The sequence below is a fragment of the Chaetodon auriga genome, chromosome 3 (assembly GCF_051107435.1).
Source record: "Chaetodon auriga isolate fChaAug3 chromosome 3, fChaAug3.hap1, whole genome shotgun sequence".
In the NCBI taxonomy this organism is placed as follows: Eukaryota; Metazoa; Chordata; class Actinopteri; order Chaetodontiformes; family Chaetodontidae; genus Chaetodon; species Chaetodon auriga.
Window position 1 is genome coordinate 23,825,791 of NC_135076.1, and position 17,769 is coordinate 23,843,559.

General features: G+C 45.1%; 1 protein-coding gene across 4 annotated transcripts in view; it reads left to right on the forward strand.

Annotated features, from left to right (window-relative positions):
• The first annotated feature begins 57 nt into the window (after positions 1-57).
• Positions 58-17,769, forward strand: part of ralgps2 (Ral GEF with PH domain and SH3 binding motif 2) — a 72,835-nt gene continuing 55,123 nt past the window's right edge. For 2 of the 4 annotated variants that reach the window (XM_076726282.1, XM_076726284.1), the window contains exon 1: positions 58-342. The gene's annotated coding sequence lies outside the window, so the exon portion shown is untranslated. Of the gene's footprint in view, positions 343-3,526; positions 3,640-17,769 lie in introns of those variants that run through there. The other 2 variants (XM_076726285.1, XM_076726283.1) reach the window with 2 other exon arrangements.

The window sequence follows — 17,769 nt, forward strand, 5'->3', positions numbered from 1 at the left end:
GGCAGGCGGGATGTTATTCCAATCTGTCAACGTTTTACAGACGCTGTATTGGGAAGCTGTAGATAATACAGACACTGACAAAAGGTCCCTGCATATAAAGACCTAAAGTAAGCCGGTGTGTTGGTGTTGATGGGCGGACTGGTCCACTCGCACGCTGGAAGCTCCGCCCGTTCGCCGTGCGTCTCCTCGGTCCTCATTCAAAACACATCACAGCTGTTGCGAGGCGCATCGTGTCCTGAACGTTAGCCTAAAAAACTGTTAGCTGTCTGCTGATGTCTCCTGTTGGCCTCTGATGTACCCGCTGGAATACCAGAAGAAGGAAGAAGAAAACGGCGCACTTCGGTGAGTTACGGAGCAGCGTGAGGGGAAAGTTTGTTATCGTTTGCGACATCATGTTGAAAATCCCTCCTCAGCCGTCGAGGTAGCTAGCTAGTGTAACGTTAAGCCCCAGGAACCGTTTGGATGTGTTCATTTTTATACGCAGGGTGCCCCGTTATCAAAGTAAATCGGCATCCGTCCGGAGGAGGGGACAAGAAGATGCGAGAGACACGATAAGATGATCACGAAGGCTTGTCCTGGTTTGTGGTAGCGCGGACTATCTCTACCAGGGTGCAGAGGTTTCTTTTAGCAATGATTTTATTTTCTCCTCCTCCCACGTGAAGATGCGGTCGCCCCGCCACACACCAAGAAGCAGCACCGATGAGATTCATATAACTAATAATAAATCATGCGCTCCCTTGCCAAGCTAAGTTAGCTAACGAATCAAGCTAGCGAGAATTGTAACGCGCTAACATGGGAACCTCTGCGAATACAGCGGGGAGAGTTTGTGAGTGAGCAATTTTGCGGTTCATCCCGTGCAGTTTTACTTTTGTTTACTTCAGTCGCGACACAGTTCGTTTCTGTTTAGGGAGACGGGGGACTTACCATCGACCCGTTCGGGCTGTTAGCCCAGCAGAGCTTATTTAACAACCCCAAGTTACCCACTGCAGGCGTCTGCCCTGAATAGCTCATTGGTGGCGAACCCCCTGCACAGCTGCCCTCCGGGGAGTGCTTTGGGTGTGGCGTGGGTTCACCCACGAACAATACTGTGTGCAGCCGTAACATGTCTGAGGCAGAGCATATCTTTGTTCTAGAATAGCCACAGAACACAAGTTCGTGAGGTATTTTGACTCTGGGTAAGGGGCCACCAACGGTTCGATGCCCTGAACTTATTTAAATGAGGGGAAGTTTGAGAGCACGAGCCGGAGAGGTTCCTCCCAAGTTCAGCTGGTAGGTGTTTGTCAGATCAGATCACATCTCACCAACAACACCCAGAGTCAGCAAACCGTTTTATTCTGTCTACACCCATTAATGCAATCTAATTTGTTCATCAATAATATTACTTGCAATGAGTCTTCAATTAAGTATCTGTGTCTTGTAACTCAATGCCAGGCACTTTTAGATATCCAAAAAGCATGCAGCCCTATCGCTTGTCAATCTTTAGGCTGCATCACAGCTGAGGTGAAGCTGTGTTGACCTTTTCATGTCAAATGAATCTGTGCCAATGGTGGTGTGATTACAGTGATCAGAGGAACATGTCCTTTCACAATCTGCATCGCTTAAACCACCCTTAATTTTATCCGTCATCGTTCCCTGAATTTGTGGGGTCAGGAACATCCACACATGAGTACATGCACACACTTGACTGGGCCTGCTCTATTAGCTGTCAAGCAGAATTAGTTTGGAGCTGAATTCACGCCTTTTTTTTCACCATTAGGCCGCGTCTTTTTCTTAAACAAAGCCTCCCTCTGCTCAAACCTCCCATCTAACACTCTCTTTGTCAGTGTCCTCCATGACGCTGCTGTCGCTCGGCCTTCGCACCCCATTTTAAAGTGCTCCGCGGAATGTTCCGTATGATATTTAGTATGGTTGTGTGGCTCTGCTGTTCTCAACACTTAACATATGACCCAGAGGTCGCTGGTTCAGACTCATGACTGGCGCGCCTTTACAGTGCTGTGGTGTCGTGTTATGCAGTTAAGACTGAACCAATCTCCTTTGGCTTCAGCAGTGTTCTTTAACAGTGAAATAGATGAAGAATGTATTCATTACATACTATTGATTATTGCAGTTGTACCATAGATTGAGTGGTTTGATGAAAATCGAGTCAAAGTTAAACCCAGAAGGGGAGATGAAACTTAATTATTTCCAAATGCGGGAGGTCCTCAGTCCTCCATTTGTCAGAGAAGGAATCTGTTTGGAATTCCTTTGGGTTTTTACTTCCTCTGATTCAGACAAACCCAGGAGAATGCTGTGGATGCTTCTGGAGCGCAAGCGAAAGTTTCACCTGCAGGACAGTGGTGAATGGGTGTCAAAGGGTACATCTGAAATGTTTACCCAAGTAGTCTTAGTACTGGGGCTTAGGTTTTAATCCAATATACAGCACGGTTGATTCAGTATTCTATCCAGCGTGGCGATTTGCGCTGTTGGTCTTAAGCGTCTCAAGTCCCATCTGTACGCCTGTTGCAAATGCTGCATTGAATTATTGCGTGTTCTTAGGTTTGTCCTGTTCTTCGTCTCTCTTCCTGAGAGCATCACGTTGCATGTCTGTTGCTTGCCAACGGAAACAGCGTGAGTGCCCGGAGGACACGCCGAAGCACACTTGGTTGGAGTGCTGTTCTTATTCTCAGTTACATCATTTTCTGTATAATGCATTTATACAGTTATCTATGGCTAAATGCTTTGTCGTGGTAAGGATGCAAGCCAGCAGGTCTTAACTGAAACGTGTAGCTAGAGGGAAAAATGAGTAGACCTTTAGGTTGCATTTGAAGTTTTCTATTCCTGAATCACTATACCTGCTTGGATAAGACTCCACTCGATGCCATTTGAGCACCAGCTCCTTTTTTGAAGCCATCCCTTGATAACTCTACATACCACCTCCACCTTCTGGGCCAAGCTAATCCCAGACATGCCTCATCTACATCGGCCCATCTGTTCAGCACTGTGGTGTAACTGCTCTGTCCAAGGCCTGCAAATGTGATTAGTTAGAGATTACATCTCTGTGTGTGAAATGAAACTCCCCTGTCCGAATCAGAGCCCTGTGTTTACAAGAGAAAGGGATAAAACACTGAAGCGCTTTTGCGTCATCAGGTTCAATCCCTGGTCTTTCTCAGGTTGTGTTTCTCTGCTCTGCATTACATCACGTTCAGTACACCGTTTATGGGAAATGTTCCTGGATGAAGCCGAAGTGTCTGTGTGTAACGACATATAGGATGCAGCTCACCGTTTGACTCCCTCTCTGAGTGAATAAGCAGTCTTCTTGTAGCCTATACATATTCTAGAGGCGTTTTGGTCTGCATCAAGCCTTTTCTCTGTGTGACCTCCAACCAGTGCTGTTGCTCAGTTGCCAGGGTAACTTTATGCGTGTGTCTGGCACATCCATTCAGCACAGATGGAACTGCGAAGTCACATGTCGTCACACTCTTCCTCTGATACCCAGGCTTGGCTCTGCCACCACAAGTACAAATACAAAGCTAGTTATCTTTGCTCATTTTCTGCTCTGGACGTCCACGAAGTCATCCAACGTCTCTGTTACTACTGGGAGGAATAGAAAAGGGGGGCCGTGCCTGACAAGCTGTTTTGGAACACTGATAATAACATCGTGTAAGCTTGTGTGTTTGATGAAGACTTTTTATATATGAGGTGTTTCTAATGTAGCTGGCAGTTGTGTGAAGTGGGTGTTGTAGATGTGAGCTTGGCTACCACCTGACTAGCTGACTGTGTGCATGACTATGTGAGAAGGAGATAAAAGACAAGGATAATGCATGCCCTAGCTTTCACTTCAGACATGTCAGAGGCAGGCACTACGTTTCGGTGCGCATGTTGAGCAATGTTTCTTTTTTGTTGTACACAACATTTGAGGAAGTTGTGCAAATACTGTCTCTTATTGTTATGAGTGCATTTGCCATGTGGTTCCTGCCGTGTTGTAATCGCAGCTCTTGTTTAGGAGAAGTAGAGGCCAACGAGAGCAGTCGGATATGGACAATGTAGAAGCTGTTGAAGACTGTATACACACACACACACACACTCGTGACTGATGGCTGAATCCCTCTCACACAGACAGACAAAACACACCCTGCTAAACACACGCCACAATAGGCCGAGCGGCGGCAGGAGGCCTGGAGCTTTGAGAACATTTTAGCCTGAGTTTAACCACTGATGGGAGTGGCTCCAACATGAAGGGCCGTGCAGCGAGTGGACTGCTGCACAGCTCCACTTGCTAGCTTCCCGTTTGTGTTGCTTTGCTCTCAGTTTCTTTTTTTCTCTGTGCTTTCTTGTTGTGAGTGGGATCTGATGCTATTTTAGTCCTATCTTGTCTGCCTGTGTTTTATTATCTAATTATTAGGTAATATTGCTTACAAGGCGATGACATACACTGCCTTCATCAACCTGCAAGCCCCTACTTCCTGTTCCTCCACCCTTCCTCTGCTCATCTTTGAGGGTCTTTCTTTCTCTGCCAATACAACATCAAATGAGCCACACTTCTCAAATACATCAGCATGATTTTGTCTGAACATACAGAAGGCGTACATGAATCTTTACTGTAACGTGTATTGCTCTGCAATATTCTTCAGGTTTGATACCAAGCTCAACTTCTAAACAGTTCACACACAGCTCAGCTCACACAGCTTATGGATGTTAGCCGAGGTCGGTGTGTCAGGTTGTAGGTGTTTTAGGTCATGAGGTCAGGGGTCAAAAGTGAGTTCAGGGACAGAGCTATAGTAAAAGGCTACAGCCTTTAAGGCATGCAGAATGTCAGCTCTGAGGGTCTCGTTCCACCTGACACTTCCAGGCTGGTCTTTTGCCTCCTGTGTCATGTGGCATTTTTAGTCTGCATGTGCAGGATACTCTCACCAGAGGAAGGTTCACCAGAGGACCAAAAGCAGCGTACAAGGCACGTATGCTTAAGAGAATATGGCGAGGAAGAGGAATTTTTCTATGATTTACACATTTCGCATCAGTAACATTAAAATCATGAACCTGGATTTAAGCATTGAGGTAGAAAAAGGGTTCAAGGTAGCTTTAGACAGGAAGGGAAAGTCCTGGTTTTAACCATGGATATGAACAGGCAGGACAAAATATTAGGAACACCACTCTGTTTTATTCAGGCCTGTATATATGCATGTATGCATACATATGAAACACACATAGTACATAAACAATACAAACCACACAACAAACAGTTAAAGAAATCACATCCACACTGCTCCAAGCCAGTTACAAAGGGTCCTAAATTGCGCCAAAGGGACCAGCTCGTCTTGTTTTGCACATTTCTTCAAATTGTTCAACTTTTATGGAGCGTAACATTGAGAAAGCCAGGTTCCCAGTCTCAGTATTAATATGTTGACTTTTCAAGGACCAGAGAGTCTTGGGCCCAGGTGCAGTGCAAACTCAATCTGTAGTTAAAAAGATGTGTAAGATACCCAGGTGGATTGCCAATAAATGCTTTGTAAATGAGTAAAATACAGTGCTGTTTTTTTCTCACTGCCAAGGTGTACCAAATTTATAACTAGCAACTGTGCAGCAGCAACATCCATCACACCACAACTCATAAACTCCGTCCTCCGGCTGGGACAAATAGATCTCTTGCCGAGTGAGTGCACTCGAATTCGGCAGCATTTAAAATATGCCTGAGCCGTAAGTTATATGATTGCGGCTCTTGCTACACTGAACCAATGTGTGTGCTCAGGTGTTTTGAGTAAAACGGGTGTCGGGACTGTTCTGATGTTTTGTTCTACACATCCAGAATGAGGACCAGGCCAAAGCCCCCCCCCCCCCGGCCCAATTTTACATAAACAGAGAAATGCCGCACCCTTCCACTTCCCCTGCATATTGTCCTGATCCGTCAGTGTGCATCGGCGCTGGAGACGAGGCTTTGTGGTCTTACAAACACAGCCTCGTCTATCTGTCTAAACCCTGAGTGTTTTGGCTCGGGACTTAAACTGAGAGCTGAGCCTTGTGCTGTATGTCATGGAAACTTGTGAACTTGGTCCTGAACCCTGCCAAAGACAATACATCAGATACTGACAAACACGATTCCACCTTTTTTTCCTTCTCTCTCCCGTTGCTCTCTCGTGGTCTTCCAGCATTTTCCTTTTGCGTTCCCTCCTCACCATCAGGCAGACCCGTCTCATGTACTCTGTGTGTTTTTTGGCCTTTGAAATGCAGTGTGAAAAAATGAAGCCTTATGCTCTGCACCTGTTCCGCTCCAATGTCCCTTTTTCACCATCCACCAAGTCTGTGATGAATGAAGAGTGATGATATACTTCTTCAGCAGATGTGTTTCTCGCTGTCTCAAAGAATTCATTTAGGTTTGTGTGACTGAGACAACCTGTTTCCTGTCGCCTTTGTCGGGTTGCCCACAGGTCGGGTCTTGACATGCAGGTGGAGACTTGCACTCACATGCCTCCAGTTACGCACACTCTACATCACCAACTGTCAAACTGGGTGTTTATTCATTTCTTTCACACCATTTTTTTTTAAAAATTCAACATGAATGCAGTCTGACCTTACATGAGACTACAGTGAAACTCACATGTTTGCTTATTCCATACAAGGAGGTTACAAATGTAGCACAGGCTGTGTTTAACACAGTTCAGCCGTAACACTAACAGTAGAGGAGTAGTAGCACGTATAGTAGTAGTATATTTCAGAATGTTAGGTAAAGAAATTAAAAACATGTTTGTATTTCCTTTAATTGTTACTGTGAATAATAATAAGAGGCTCTAACAGGGTACCTTTTATTCTTGGAACGTGGCAGTGCGTTGCATCTTCCCACATAATATGACAGTTACGCAACTTTTATGAATTAATTTGTTTCATCCCACCTCATGTAACAGTTGCAGTTTTTTTTAAAGTCATTTGATGTTGGTGTAAAGAATATCTGCAATATTTATGAATATTTTGAATTTCTGCCATTTCTGTTTTGTTTTTTTTCTATGCAAAAGACTGCATTATCCAAGTTTAGTGTGTGTTAACAGACTGGCAACTGACAAAGTGACAAGAACCCAGAAAGACTTGATGGACAGGATGAAGTTTGCCTCCGCTTTGCATGTGAAAGGATAGCCTGAAAGTTTATTTGGCTGCCTTTTTTTTGTCTTACAGTTAGAATCTGATAAAGCGTGGAGGGTTGGAAGGAGTTGAGAAGAGAAGAGGGAGGGTGACATTGCCACTGGAAACAATGTATTTCCTATTTTTAGTCGATAGATGGATGTTTAGTAGCACATGCATCCTGTCTGTACTTGTCCTCCGAGAGGAGGAAGAGGCTCGAAGCAGAAGTGTCTGTCTAACTCGGGCACATGCTGTAATTTGTATGCGTGTGTGTGTGTGTGTGCACGCACAGACCGAGTAGCCCCTGGCCATGCTGCTCTGTGGGAGAGGGAGGGTCAGAAAAGGGGCGTGAGGGGCTCATTCAGGGAGAGAGGGGACGAGGGAGAGGGAGAGGGGGAGGGGAGCAGTGCAGGCGTTGAAGGGATACAGCTGTTTCTCCAGTCTCAGCTGTTGCTCTTCTTCCATTAGATGCAGGCTCAGTTTTCCTCTCTCTCCCTCACACACACACACACACACACACACACACACCATAACTGGAAGAAGCACACAGTGTAACATTGTTCTGCCTTGTGTGAGAACGATGAAAGAATCAATCTTTCATAGCTGCTATCAGATGGGAATAGTAAGTACTCGCCATGTTAGCGAGAGGGGCCGCCATGGCCAGATTAGGCAAAATCTGTCTCCCTGTTTTCTTGACGTTTTGTTGCCGTTTCTCTCTCGTCTCTCGTGCTGCTTTCTCTGCCTCTCCGCTTCGCTCCTCTGCCATGAAGTCAGCATCTGGTTTATTTTCTTCCACAGCGTTTTCTGCTCTTTCTCCTCCCCTATCTCTCTTGTGTTTTCTCTTCACCTCTTCACCCACACGGTGTCATGTTTTATTCCCCCATGTGACCTCCGACCTAGTGAACTCTCAGAGCAAACGTGTGTGTGCATGTGTTTGTTTGTGGGTGTAGTTCATGTCCCTCTTAGTCCAGCTGTAGGTGACAGTTTGGATGTAGTCTTGGTCCTCATTCTTGCTCCCATGCTGAACACAAGTGTTGAAGTTGACGCACTTATTCTTCCTCTTGTCCCGTTCTTACTCCGTCCCTCCTCTGCCTTTGCCTCTCGGCAGCACTCCCATTGTGTTTTAAGTCGTAATTGGCCATTTTATCAGACCCTGGAGACAGGGCAATGCCATGTTCGGGTAAGTCATGCGAGCAACACTCTGTGTGTGTGTGTGTGTGTGTGTGTGTGTGTGTGTGTGTGAGTGTGTGTGTGTGTGTGTGTGTGTGTGTGTGTGTGTGTGTGCGCGTGTGTGCGCGTGTGTGTGAGAGCAAGTGCTAAGCTGTATGGGAGGCCTGTTATCTTAGTCTTGCTCAGTTAAGCAGGTTCAAAGTGACTTGAGTTCTGGATCAAAACTAATCTTACAACTATAAATACTCTAAGGTTAACCTCAACAGTGTCAGCAGCACAGGGTTATACTCTCATTCGCTAAAGTTTCCCCCCCTCTTTGTCTCACTGATCACGTATTCACACGCAGGATACACGACTAACAATAGCTTGCCTTCGGCGTGTTTGCTTTTAAAGACGCTGCAGACTCTGACTTTCAGTGTTGACTGGTGCTCTGCTCTTTTGGGTCAAGTATCTGAGCAGAGTAGGCCAACCTAAAAGAGGACAGAATAACATGTTGTAGGAGGATGAGCTCATTGCTGTGGAGATGATATGTTTTACTGTTGTATCTGGGGAATGGATGGCTTGATGGATAGTACTTAAAAAATGGGCTGATAGTAGAACACAGCAGGATGAGAAGCACTCCTTTCTGTTCTTTTTCAGCAGAGCTGCTCTCTAATCTCATTCTACCTCATAAAAGCACCTCTTAAAATGTTGTATCACAGTCCAAGTTGGGCTGCAGGGTGGGCAGGACCAGTAAGCAAGCAATCCTCCCACAAGATGGCTACAACATGTGTGCAACTTGGAGTGTTTGTTTGAGAGCTGTTAAGAGGACCTTGTGTCTGTTTGGCTGATGGGAGCAAGCTTACACAGTGTTTGTCGATTAGTCTCCACCTTAGCCAGTCTCCGGTGCCTGGAGGTGCTCAGTTTGTCCTTTTTAGAAAGAAGCTATTGTTGTACCAGGACTGTGTGTGTGTGTGTGTGTGTGTGTGTGTGTGTGTGTGTGTGTGTGTGTACTTGCATAATTGTACAGTTTGTCAGGTTGCAGCATGCCATGTCTCTTAAGTTTGAGTCTCACTCGGAAGCCTGAGGGCCCACCCGGCACCCCGTCCAGGGAAACGCTACATGTCTGTCTTTCACGATAGCATCAACGCGAAGGTGAAAGAACCAGATTTTAAGTGTCAGACAAAGGAAGGAAGCATAAGGAAGCTTTGCTCAAACACCATCTGTTTACTGAAGTCCTGTTATATGCAGTGATTTTAACTCAAAAGAGAGGGAAGATGTCATGATAAGAGCCAGAGGACACACACACACACACACACACACACACACACACACATTTTGCCTTGCACATATAACAATAAGAAATTGTATACATGAAATGATAAGGTTTTCCTTTTTTAGTGTGTGATTCAGAAATGCTCTGAACTTGATGAAAATCAGGTTAGAGAACCAAAAAAAAAAGCTTAAAAACCGCTGTTTGTTGAATGAAAAATATGACTTCACAAAAGGAATAGTGTAATTATGGTTATAATCTAAGTTGACCAGCTTGTTTGGGGACATAAATAGAAGAGATGGAAATCATAGGAAACACGGTTTGATTCACTCCTTGCAGTCCGAACAGCAGCATCAGTCGTGTTGGAAGTTTAGTGTTTATCCAGAGAGCAGCAGCTCTTCACCGACGGCTAAATATGTCCACTGTAAATTTGTATGCCAACTTCCAACCTACGTTAAAACCAACACTAAGCCACTTCCAGCGACTATCACTCAAGGTTTTCTGTGGTTTGCCTGCCTCAGTATAAGCCACACATTTCAGTGCATTGCCTGAAAGGTTTTTGCTTTAAACCGCAGCTTACAGTAAGTGTTGCCTTTGCATTACCAGCATGAGGTTTCAACACTCACGCTTTCTTGCTCTTTTGTGTTGTTTTTAAGAAAACCATCCCAGGCTGTTTGAATAAGCTATCTCACTCTAAACATGGTGCCTTAGATTGAGATAGGCCAGAAACCTCTGGACTAATCTGCTGTGACCAAAACTTCAGATAGTGTATTGACAGTGCTGACTCATAACGGTGTGTACAGAAAACAGACTTTGAGACATGCAGCAGTTACACAGACAGGCATGTGGTCTAATCTTGAGCATTATGACTTTAATAGTTGTAATTAAAGATTAGGGCTAGGCTGGACTGAAACCTTTCCTGTGATTACTTTAGTTAAGAAGTGCAAGCTGCAGGTTGTCAAGATGTCTTGAATCCTTCCTCCAATCATTCAGTCTGCTGCCTTAAAGTTAGCAGTAACGTTCACCACTGGCATTGCAAATGCCAGTTCGTAGCACTTTAAATCACCTTTGTTCACTCAAATTAGTCACCTTGACTGTTGCGAATGCTCAAGTTGTTACTAAAAGCTATTACTAACCAACCTTTGGGTCATCTATTGACACCTGACATTTCACAATTTGACATTCTGGGTTTTGCATGTGCCTTCCCCATTTTGAGAATAGTGGAGTGTCATATTCTGCATCTAGTCCTCCAAGATACCAAAGAGGAACCGATTGATTAATCTGATGAATATAATACTGTACATCACATTTACCGCCAGTTGTTGAAATAGCTTCCATGCTTTCAAGGATGCGCCCTCATGACCCGAATCTTTTGAAAATCTCAACCGTCAGGTCAAAACAAACTTACAGGCCGGGTTTACATGTCAACCTGAGAAACGAGGAAGCTTACAGTGTTTGTTCTGCCTGTGGAAAAAATCTCTCCCCATCTCTCTCTCTCCTCTCTCTCTATCCAGAAACATTAAAAGGATGGTTACCTCAGTAGCAAGTAAAGCAAAATCTCTACTGTTTGACAAACCTGTCATTTTATCTGATCCCACGGGGACCTCAAAGATGTATATCACAGCATAGCTGGATGGTATTTTTTCATTTGGTTCAGCACCACAAGTCACCCTTTCCACATTATTGCCACTTGATTTGATGTTGCTTGCTGTCAAGTTGACAGCAAAAGAAGTGGGAAAGTTGTAGCTTAGTGACTCGCCGAGGCAGAGAGAGATGTGCAGTGAGAAGAAATATCACGACAATGGACGACAGCTGAGACAATTTAACGAAGTCTCAGTGTTTTCAATCTGCTGGTCCACTTCTTAGTTCTAACTGGATAATCATGACATCACTTATCTATTGCATTGTTGGAGCAGAATGACATTGTGGGATCAGTGCTCTTATGCTGCTGGCTGTCTGAGCAGGAGTCTCGGCTCTGCTTACATTTATCTCTTCATATCCGCACACAGGCACTTGTGCAGAATGCCTTGCCCCTCACATCGTGATGGTTTTGTCTGTATATCCGGCACACAGTGTCACATTTAGCATGAATTGGTGTTTGCTCAGTCTCCATGAGGAAGTTTTACAGCTGTGGGTTTGTCTTGTGCCAATCCTCAGAGGCTCATAGAGGAAGACATACAGATCGTATCAGTTTCCTCTAAACATTACTGCTCTGACTGACTGCTCTGTTGCCTTGTATTGTTAGCCTGCCCTTTCCTTGTTAATAGTCCGTGCAGGGAATGACCGCAGACATCGCTGCTGCTGCCAGCTCCACACTTCCTCTGCCCCCCCCCCCCCCTTTCCCTTTTTCCCCCCACCGCTCATTTGTCACCGCGCTCAGGTCGCCCAGTCTTCAGCAGTGGAGTTGAACTTGGGCCGGCCTGCCTGCCTGCTCCCATTTGGGCCACAAATCAGGCTGAAGCCAGCACACGCAGAGACCGAGGCGTACTCACAAACTGTAGGCCATCGCTCTGCCCACACGTGACAGCCTGCTGCTCTGGAGCCCTGCCACATGCCGCTACTCACAAGCCTGGCGCTGTAGCCTGTCTTTGGTTCATTTGATGAATAGCCAGATACTGTTATCAAGACCAGTTGCGCCCTTGTATTAGCTCTCAGTAGGAGTAGGTTTTTAGTATTGATTGCTGCTTCTAGCTGCAGGGTTTATTGAAGCTAGGTGTTATCTAGGTCTGCGAGAGTTGTGTGTACCAAGAGCGTCTGTATCACAGGGGGATCTGCCAGGAGAAAGGACAGAAGTGGGGGCAGGCATGAACTGCTTGTCTGTAAAGCCTGGGCTCTAATTATCAGCTGGAAGAGCTGTGGGGATTGAGGAAGAAGGGGAGAAAGGAAGGGAGAGAGAGAGAGAGAGTGAGAGGCAAGCGTATCTAAAAAAAGCCTAATCACACCCCATGGTGCAAGCTGCTGCTACAACACCGATTTAGAACTAGTGGAATTTTACAGAGTAGACAAATCAACCTAAACTAGCTTTAGTTGCACGTGCGTGCTTTTAACGACGTCTGCTTAACGTGCATCACGTCGTCTATATGTCGTAGTCAGCTGACCTGCACTTCGCCTCCGTGTCCATCCAGCTGACAGACCTGGTGACAGTATTGAATTGTCCATGCAAATGTGAACCGTGTGTGCTGAAAATAAAGCTGTCATTATATATCAGGACTAATCACTGTGTGGCAGCGTTCACAAACAAGCTGCTGACGACCGTGTTTGTCATCACGTAGACGTGTCAGTTGTTTTTGCTACTTAGCATATCCCCTCCACAGAAATCCAGCATGGCTGTTGTAGAAAGGCAACACAATAAAAGACATCGCATTTCATTTTACCACAATCTGTCAGACCTCGTCGCGGCGTCGTATTTAGTTGAAAGCCATGCAATGAATAATGACCGTATAGCATTTAATAATCATGTTATTGAGAGTTTGCTGTTTTCAGTTGCTCCCAGAATCCAAGTGAGGTATATGAAGCTCATCCATCACACATAACTAGTAGCCTTCCGTGCACCCATGTGACCGGGAGTGGGGGGGTGAGCAGTGAATTAGGCCTGTATTAGGCCTGTATTTGCTGCTGCAGAACTGCTGGCACATCTGTTCTTTGACCCTGTAGTACCTTCTGGTTTATGCAATACACATAAAACCATGACTAAAAACCAAACCAACCAAATCAAAACTCCATCATCATTTCTATTAGCTGTAACACAAATTAAACTGAGGCTACAGTTAGTAGCATTAGTGGTCACAGAGAGTCCTGTTTTCTTCATGGTCACATGCTGTATTTCATGACAATGTTTAATTTGCCTCACTGTTGGAAACAGCCCCCAAGCATTATAGTATTGCCTTTCTTTTTATAAATACTCTTTATGCTTCTTTAGAGCATTTTTTTTTCCAATTCGTTTTCACTCTCAAAAAACTGCAGAACTGAATTTGTGAATACTGGACAACTACAAGATCGTGTATAAGCGCATACCGTGCTCTACATCGAAGGACATTTACTGTAAGAAAATAATACATGCATATATGCTCGTCATGAATTTACATGTATTTTCACATGGGATGTGCAGTACTCATACCAGAATGTGTTGCATGAGATAAAAGGCACACTCTGTGCCTCTGCTGGTTAAGAGCACTGGCACATTTCTATTTTCATTCATGGACTAATGATGAGCAAAGAGGAAAAGAAAGAGTTGCAGATCTACTTTCAGCTTTGAAATTGTCTTGCTTTTTAAGACCCACTGTGCCCTTGGTACTTGGGTACTTGCCCTTGGGTTTTCCTTCGAGATCATGCTTATTTCCAGTCACAGACAGGCCTAAATATTCATGAACGGATGGCCCAGTATGTTAGGGGGGAGAGAACAGTTGGTCTGTGTAGGCTCACTGGGTTCATTATCTATTGATTTTCTAAAAAAAAAAAAAAAAAAGCTTTTGCTGTGAAATGGCAAAATAAAATTATTTTCTTCCTCTTTTGCATCATGCTGCTGTGATAAATCACACATGCACAATTTGCTTGTCACTTCCTGTATTCCTCATAATGATAAACCTGTTCTGTGTGTCAGAATCAAAATGATGAAACACCCTGTTGTAGGAAGGACAGACGGAGAGCCTTAGGCAAAAACCGTTATTCCAAATTTGAGCAAATGGAGCACGTGGCTTTTATGTACATATGTGTTGGCCATAGAGTCGTAGCTCTTTGTTTTCCCCTGCCCTTCCCTCACAGTTATCCTCATGAAAACATCCTCTCTTCTGGTCCAAAGCTCAGCTGCCTCAGTCCACTTATTGACCTCCAGAAGCATCTGAACATCAGCGGCATGTTAAGTGATGGTGTGAAGGGGCTGTTAGTCATGTAGCCTCGACAGCAACACACACACACACACACACACACAGACAGACACACCCACCATTGTCCCTCTGCAGGCAGCGCCACCAACCCCTGCTTGAACAGCCATCCTGCTGAGTGAAAGCAGTGGATATCGAGCTGCTGTGACATGCAGCCACATGCTGTGTTACTGTGTATACATGCAGGTTATTAGAGAGTGTGTGTGATCAATCCGCCAACTCTTAAGTTCAGATCAATAGTGTTCTCCCCGGGAGGCTTGACGATAGCCCAGGGAAAGTGGGAACCTCGATCTGGTCTTCGATGCCGCAGCATTACTGAAACACCACCGACCAGCTCTGTGGTGATTAACAATCTCCATAAAAGAGACGGCCAAAGTACAAGAAGGCTCTTCTTTTCCTGTTCCTGTAAAACTGGAGTGAAAGGAAGGACAGAGAGGTGGAGAAGCCCCACATTTCATATCCTAAACGCTAATCCTGCTTTGAAACATCTTGAAAACCCGCAGGTGAAGGGGGTTAAATCCTAACTTGTTTGGCCCACTACACTGTGTCCCCTTCACATGACAATGAGGCCTACTACAATATGAAAGATAATTTGCCTGAAAGATAACAGCTTTGACTTTGAAGGCCCACAGCTCCCACAGCGTGAATGCCCTGATTGTGTGTGTACTGTGTGTATTAAAGAGAAGAAGAAGAGCGCACAGCTTAATGGGCTGCCACATCCCTCACTGCTCAGCTCAACACACTGACCTACTTTGGCTCCCTGACTTTGGTGCATCTGCGGCATGCTTTTCAAATGCATCAAGGCCCGTCGCTGTCAGGCGAAACAGAAGGCACGTGTCTGTACAGTGCATGCATTATACAGACAGTGACAGAGAGGCGGGTACGATAGGTTTTATCTTGAAGAAGAACTTAATTCTTGCTTCTTTTCAAAGGATTGTGCAGTGAAAAGGCCATTATGACGTCCAGCAGTCTTACTGCAAGTGTAATGGTGAAAGATGTGTGTGGTGGCCTCACACACAGATTGAGAGGCTTGCAGAGCTCCAGCGTGTTAAAGACAGGTCTACAGTACCGCAGGCAGCGACTGACAGAGCTGTCACAGCTGGTGAAGTCACAGGCGGCGCTCAGTTAATGCTGAACGTTACACGAATCTCACATGTGCGATCCTTTATTCACAGTCTCGCATCTTGTGACCTTCACACTTGAGGTACAGCTCTGTAGATGAACACACATTGTTGGTCTCTCTCTCTCTCTCTCTCTCTCTTGCTCTAATCCCGTATGTTTGTGTGTGTCTTTGTGGTAGCGTGCTAGCGCAGAGATGCGGTAGTGAGTAAACATGTATACACATAGAAAAGTAAATGAGATTAAGGCTTGGGAACAGTGTGGTGCGCTTCGTCTTTGAATGCCAGGTTATTTCTGTGTTTCTGCTGTATAGACTCACCTGGGATGCACTGGTTCTTTTTTGTCTTGGCTACCACATAATAATAAAAAAAAATGTCATTATATAAATCTTACATCACAGCTGGTGGTTGAGAGAAAGCATTTTTACCAGTGTATTATACACATAAAGTCAGGTTATTCCCCATGTGAGCGGAATCAATATTCCAAACATATTTGCCATGCTGCTTGGTAATTTAATCTCTCCAGATAGTATTTATCTGTGAGGTCTTTTGCCCGACTCACCTGTTGATAACCTTTTTGTGATGGTGTTGGCACAGTGGTGTTATATAATATGCTGATTGTTTTCTTGCTTAATGAATCAATCATTTGGTCTGTAAGTGGTGGAAAAAGCCCATCAGGTGATATTTTGTTTGGTCTGACCAAAAGTCCAAAATACAAGAGATTTAATTAAGTATGATAAGACAAGATCACATATAAGGAGCTGGGGTGGTCACATGTTCGCCTTTTTTCTTGAAAAATTACTTAAATGACCTTCACATGTGACAAAACAGAAGCTGGAAAAAGAAGATTTTTGGTATTTTTGCTTGAAAATTCACTTAAATAAATTGATTATCAAAACAGCTGCTGATACATTTTCATTCGACCAGTTGATGAATGTACCCCTCCTTCCCTCCACTGCTGCAAACACTGTCAGAAATGCGCTGTATGCTCTGATTTGTTCACTTCCGGGAAAATCCTTATTGTCCAAACAGACTTGCAGCTTAAAGACTGATAGTTTTGTTGTGAAATGAGGTTGAGGTGAGGAGGACATGCAGAATGGAGGTGGTGGAGACCTGTTTTCAGGGCCACTGGAGACCGGAATGTAAAGGGTCAGTGCAGCATGTGGAATGCGTTGTCACGTGCACAAATGCGCCTGCATGTGAGTGACAACACGCAAAAACACTTCACATTGTGCCCTTCAGTGATGAGGCTTGTCAAGCTGCAAACGCCTTTTGTGTTTGAACTGCAGAATGTATGTGAATGTCAAAAAGCAGTCTGGCAACATGAATAGAGGGAGGAGGAGGCAGCAGATTCAGGGAGGCCTGATTCAACAGCACCTGCCATGCACTGTAATGACTCACATTTTGCTTAACGACGACACATCCTCCGCTACAAGCTCCAGCATGAATCACTCCACTTTCTGTCACTCTTCCTCTGTTATTCTCCGCTTCCTCTTCTAATCCCCGTCACGTCCCCCTGAGGTCTTATCCCGCTGATGCCCAAACAGCCAACAGTCAGCCCATGCAAACCTTTCCGGGGATCCCAAATACACACCGACACCTTATCAGTACTGGCGCGATGCTCCATCCGCCGGCCATGTAAACATTCCCCGTACCTGAACTTCAGTAAGCGAAGCATGAGGACCCAACCACGTGGAATTATTCCACCAAAACACAACACATTTCAGCTCTGCTCACTGTCAAAGGTGCACGGATGTTGCCAAGAGCAGAAAAGGGGGAGACTCTTACATCAGGAGCTCTGGATCGAGAGGGCAGTGACTCAGAGGGAGGGGGTGTTGTCTCGCCCTGTGTTTTCTTGAAGTAGCATAGCTGGAGGTGTGGGCGTCATAAGGAGCTGTAAAATAATGAGATGTAAACTAGCCCGGGATGGCTGGGATCACGGCTGACAGGGAAGCTGAGACAAAAGGGCAGAGTGACTGACAGCAGACGAGCACAAACAAGCTGATGCCGGGGGGTGTTTACACTGCTCGGGTATGGACCGCTCAACGCTTTGTTTTGTGACAATGACACACAGACTATAGATGTGAGCATGCTCTCTGTTCAGGTAGCGCACAAAGACATGTTATTTCTGTATTCCTCGCACAGACTGGCTGTTATAAGACTTACCTGAAGTGGAGCTCTGGCGAGGTGTTTTCTTGGTCAGATGTGATCTTCGAAGGAATGTAAAGGCTTGTGTCAGCAAAGGTTTAAAGTTTTCTTTGGA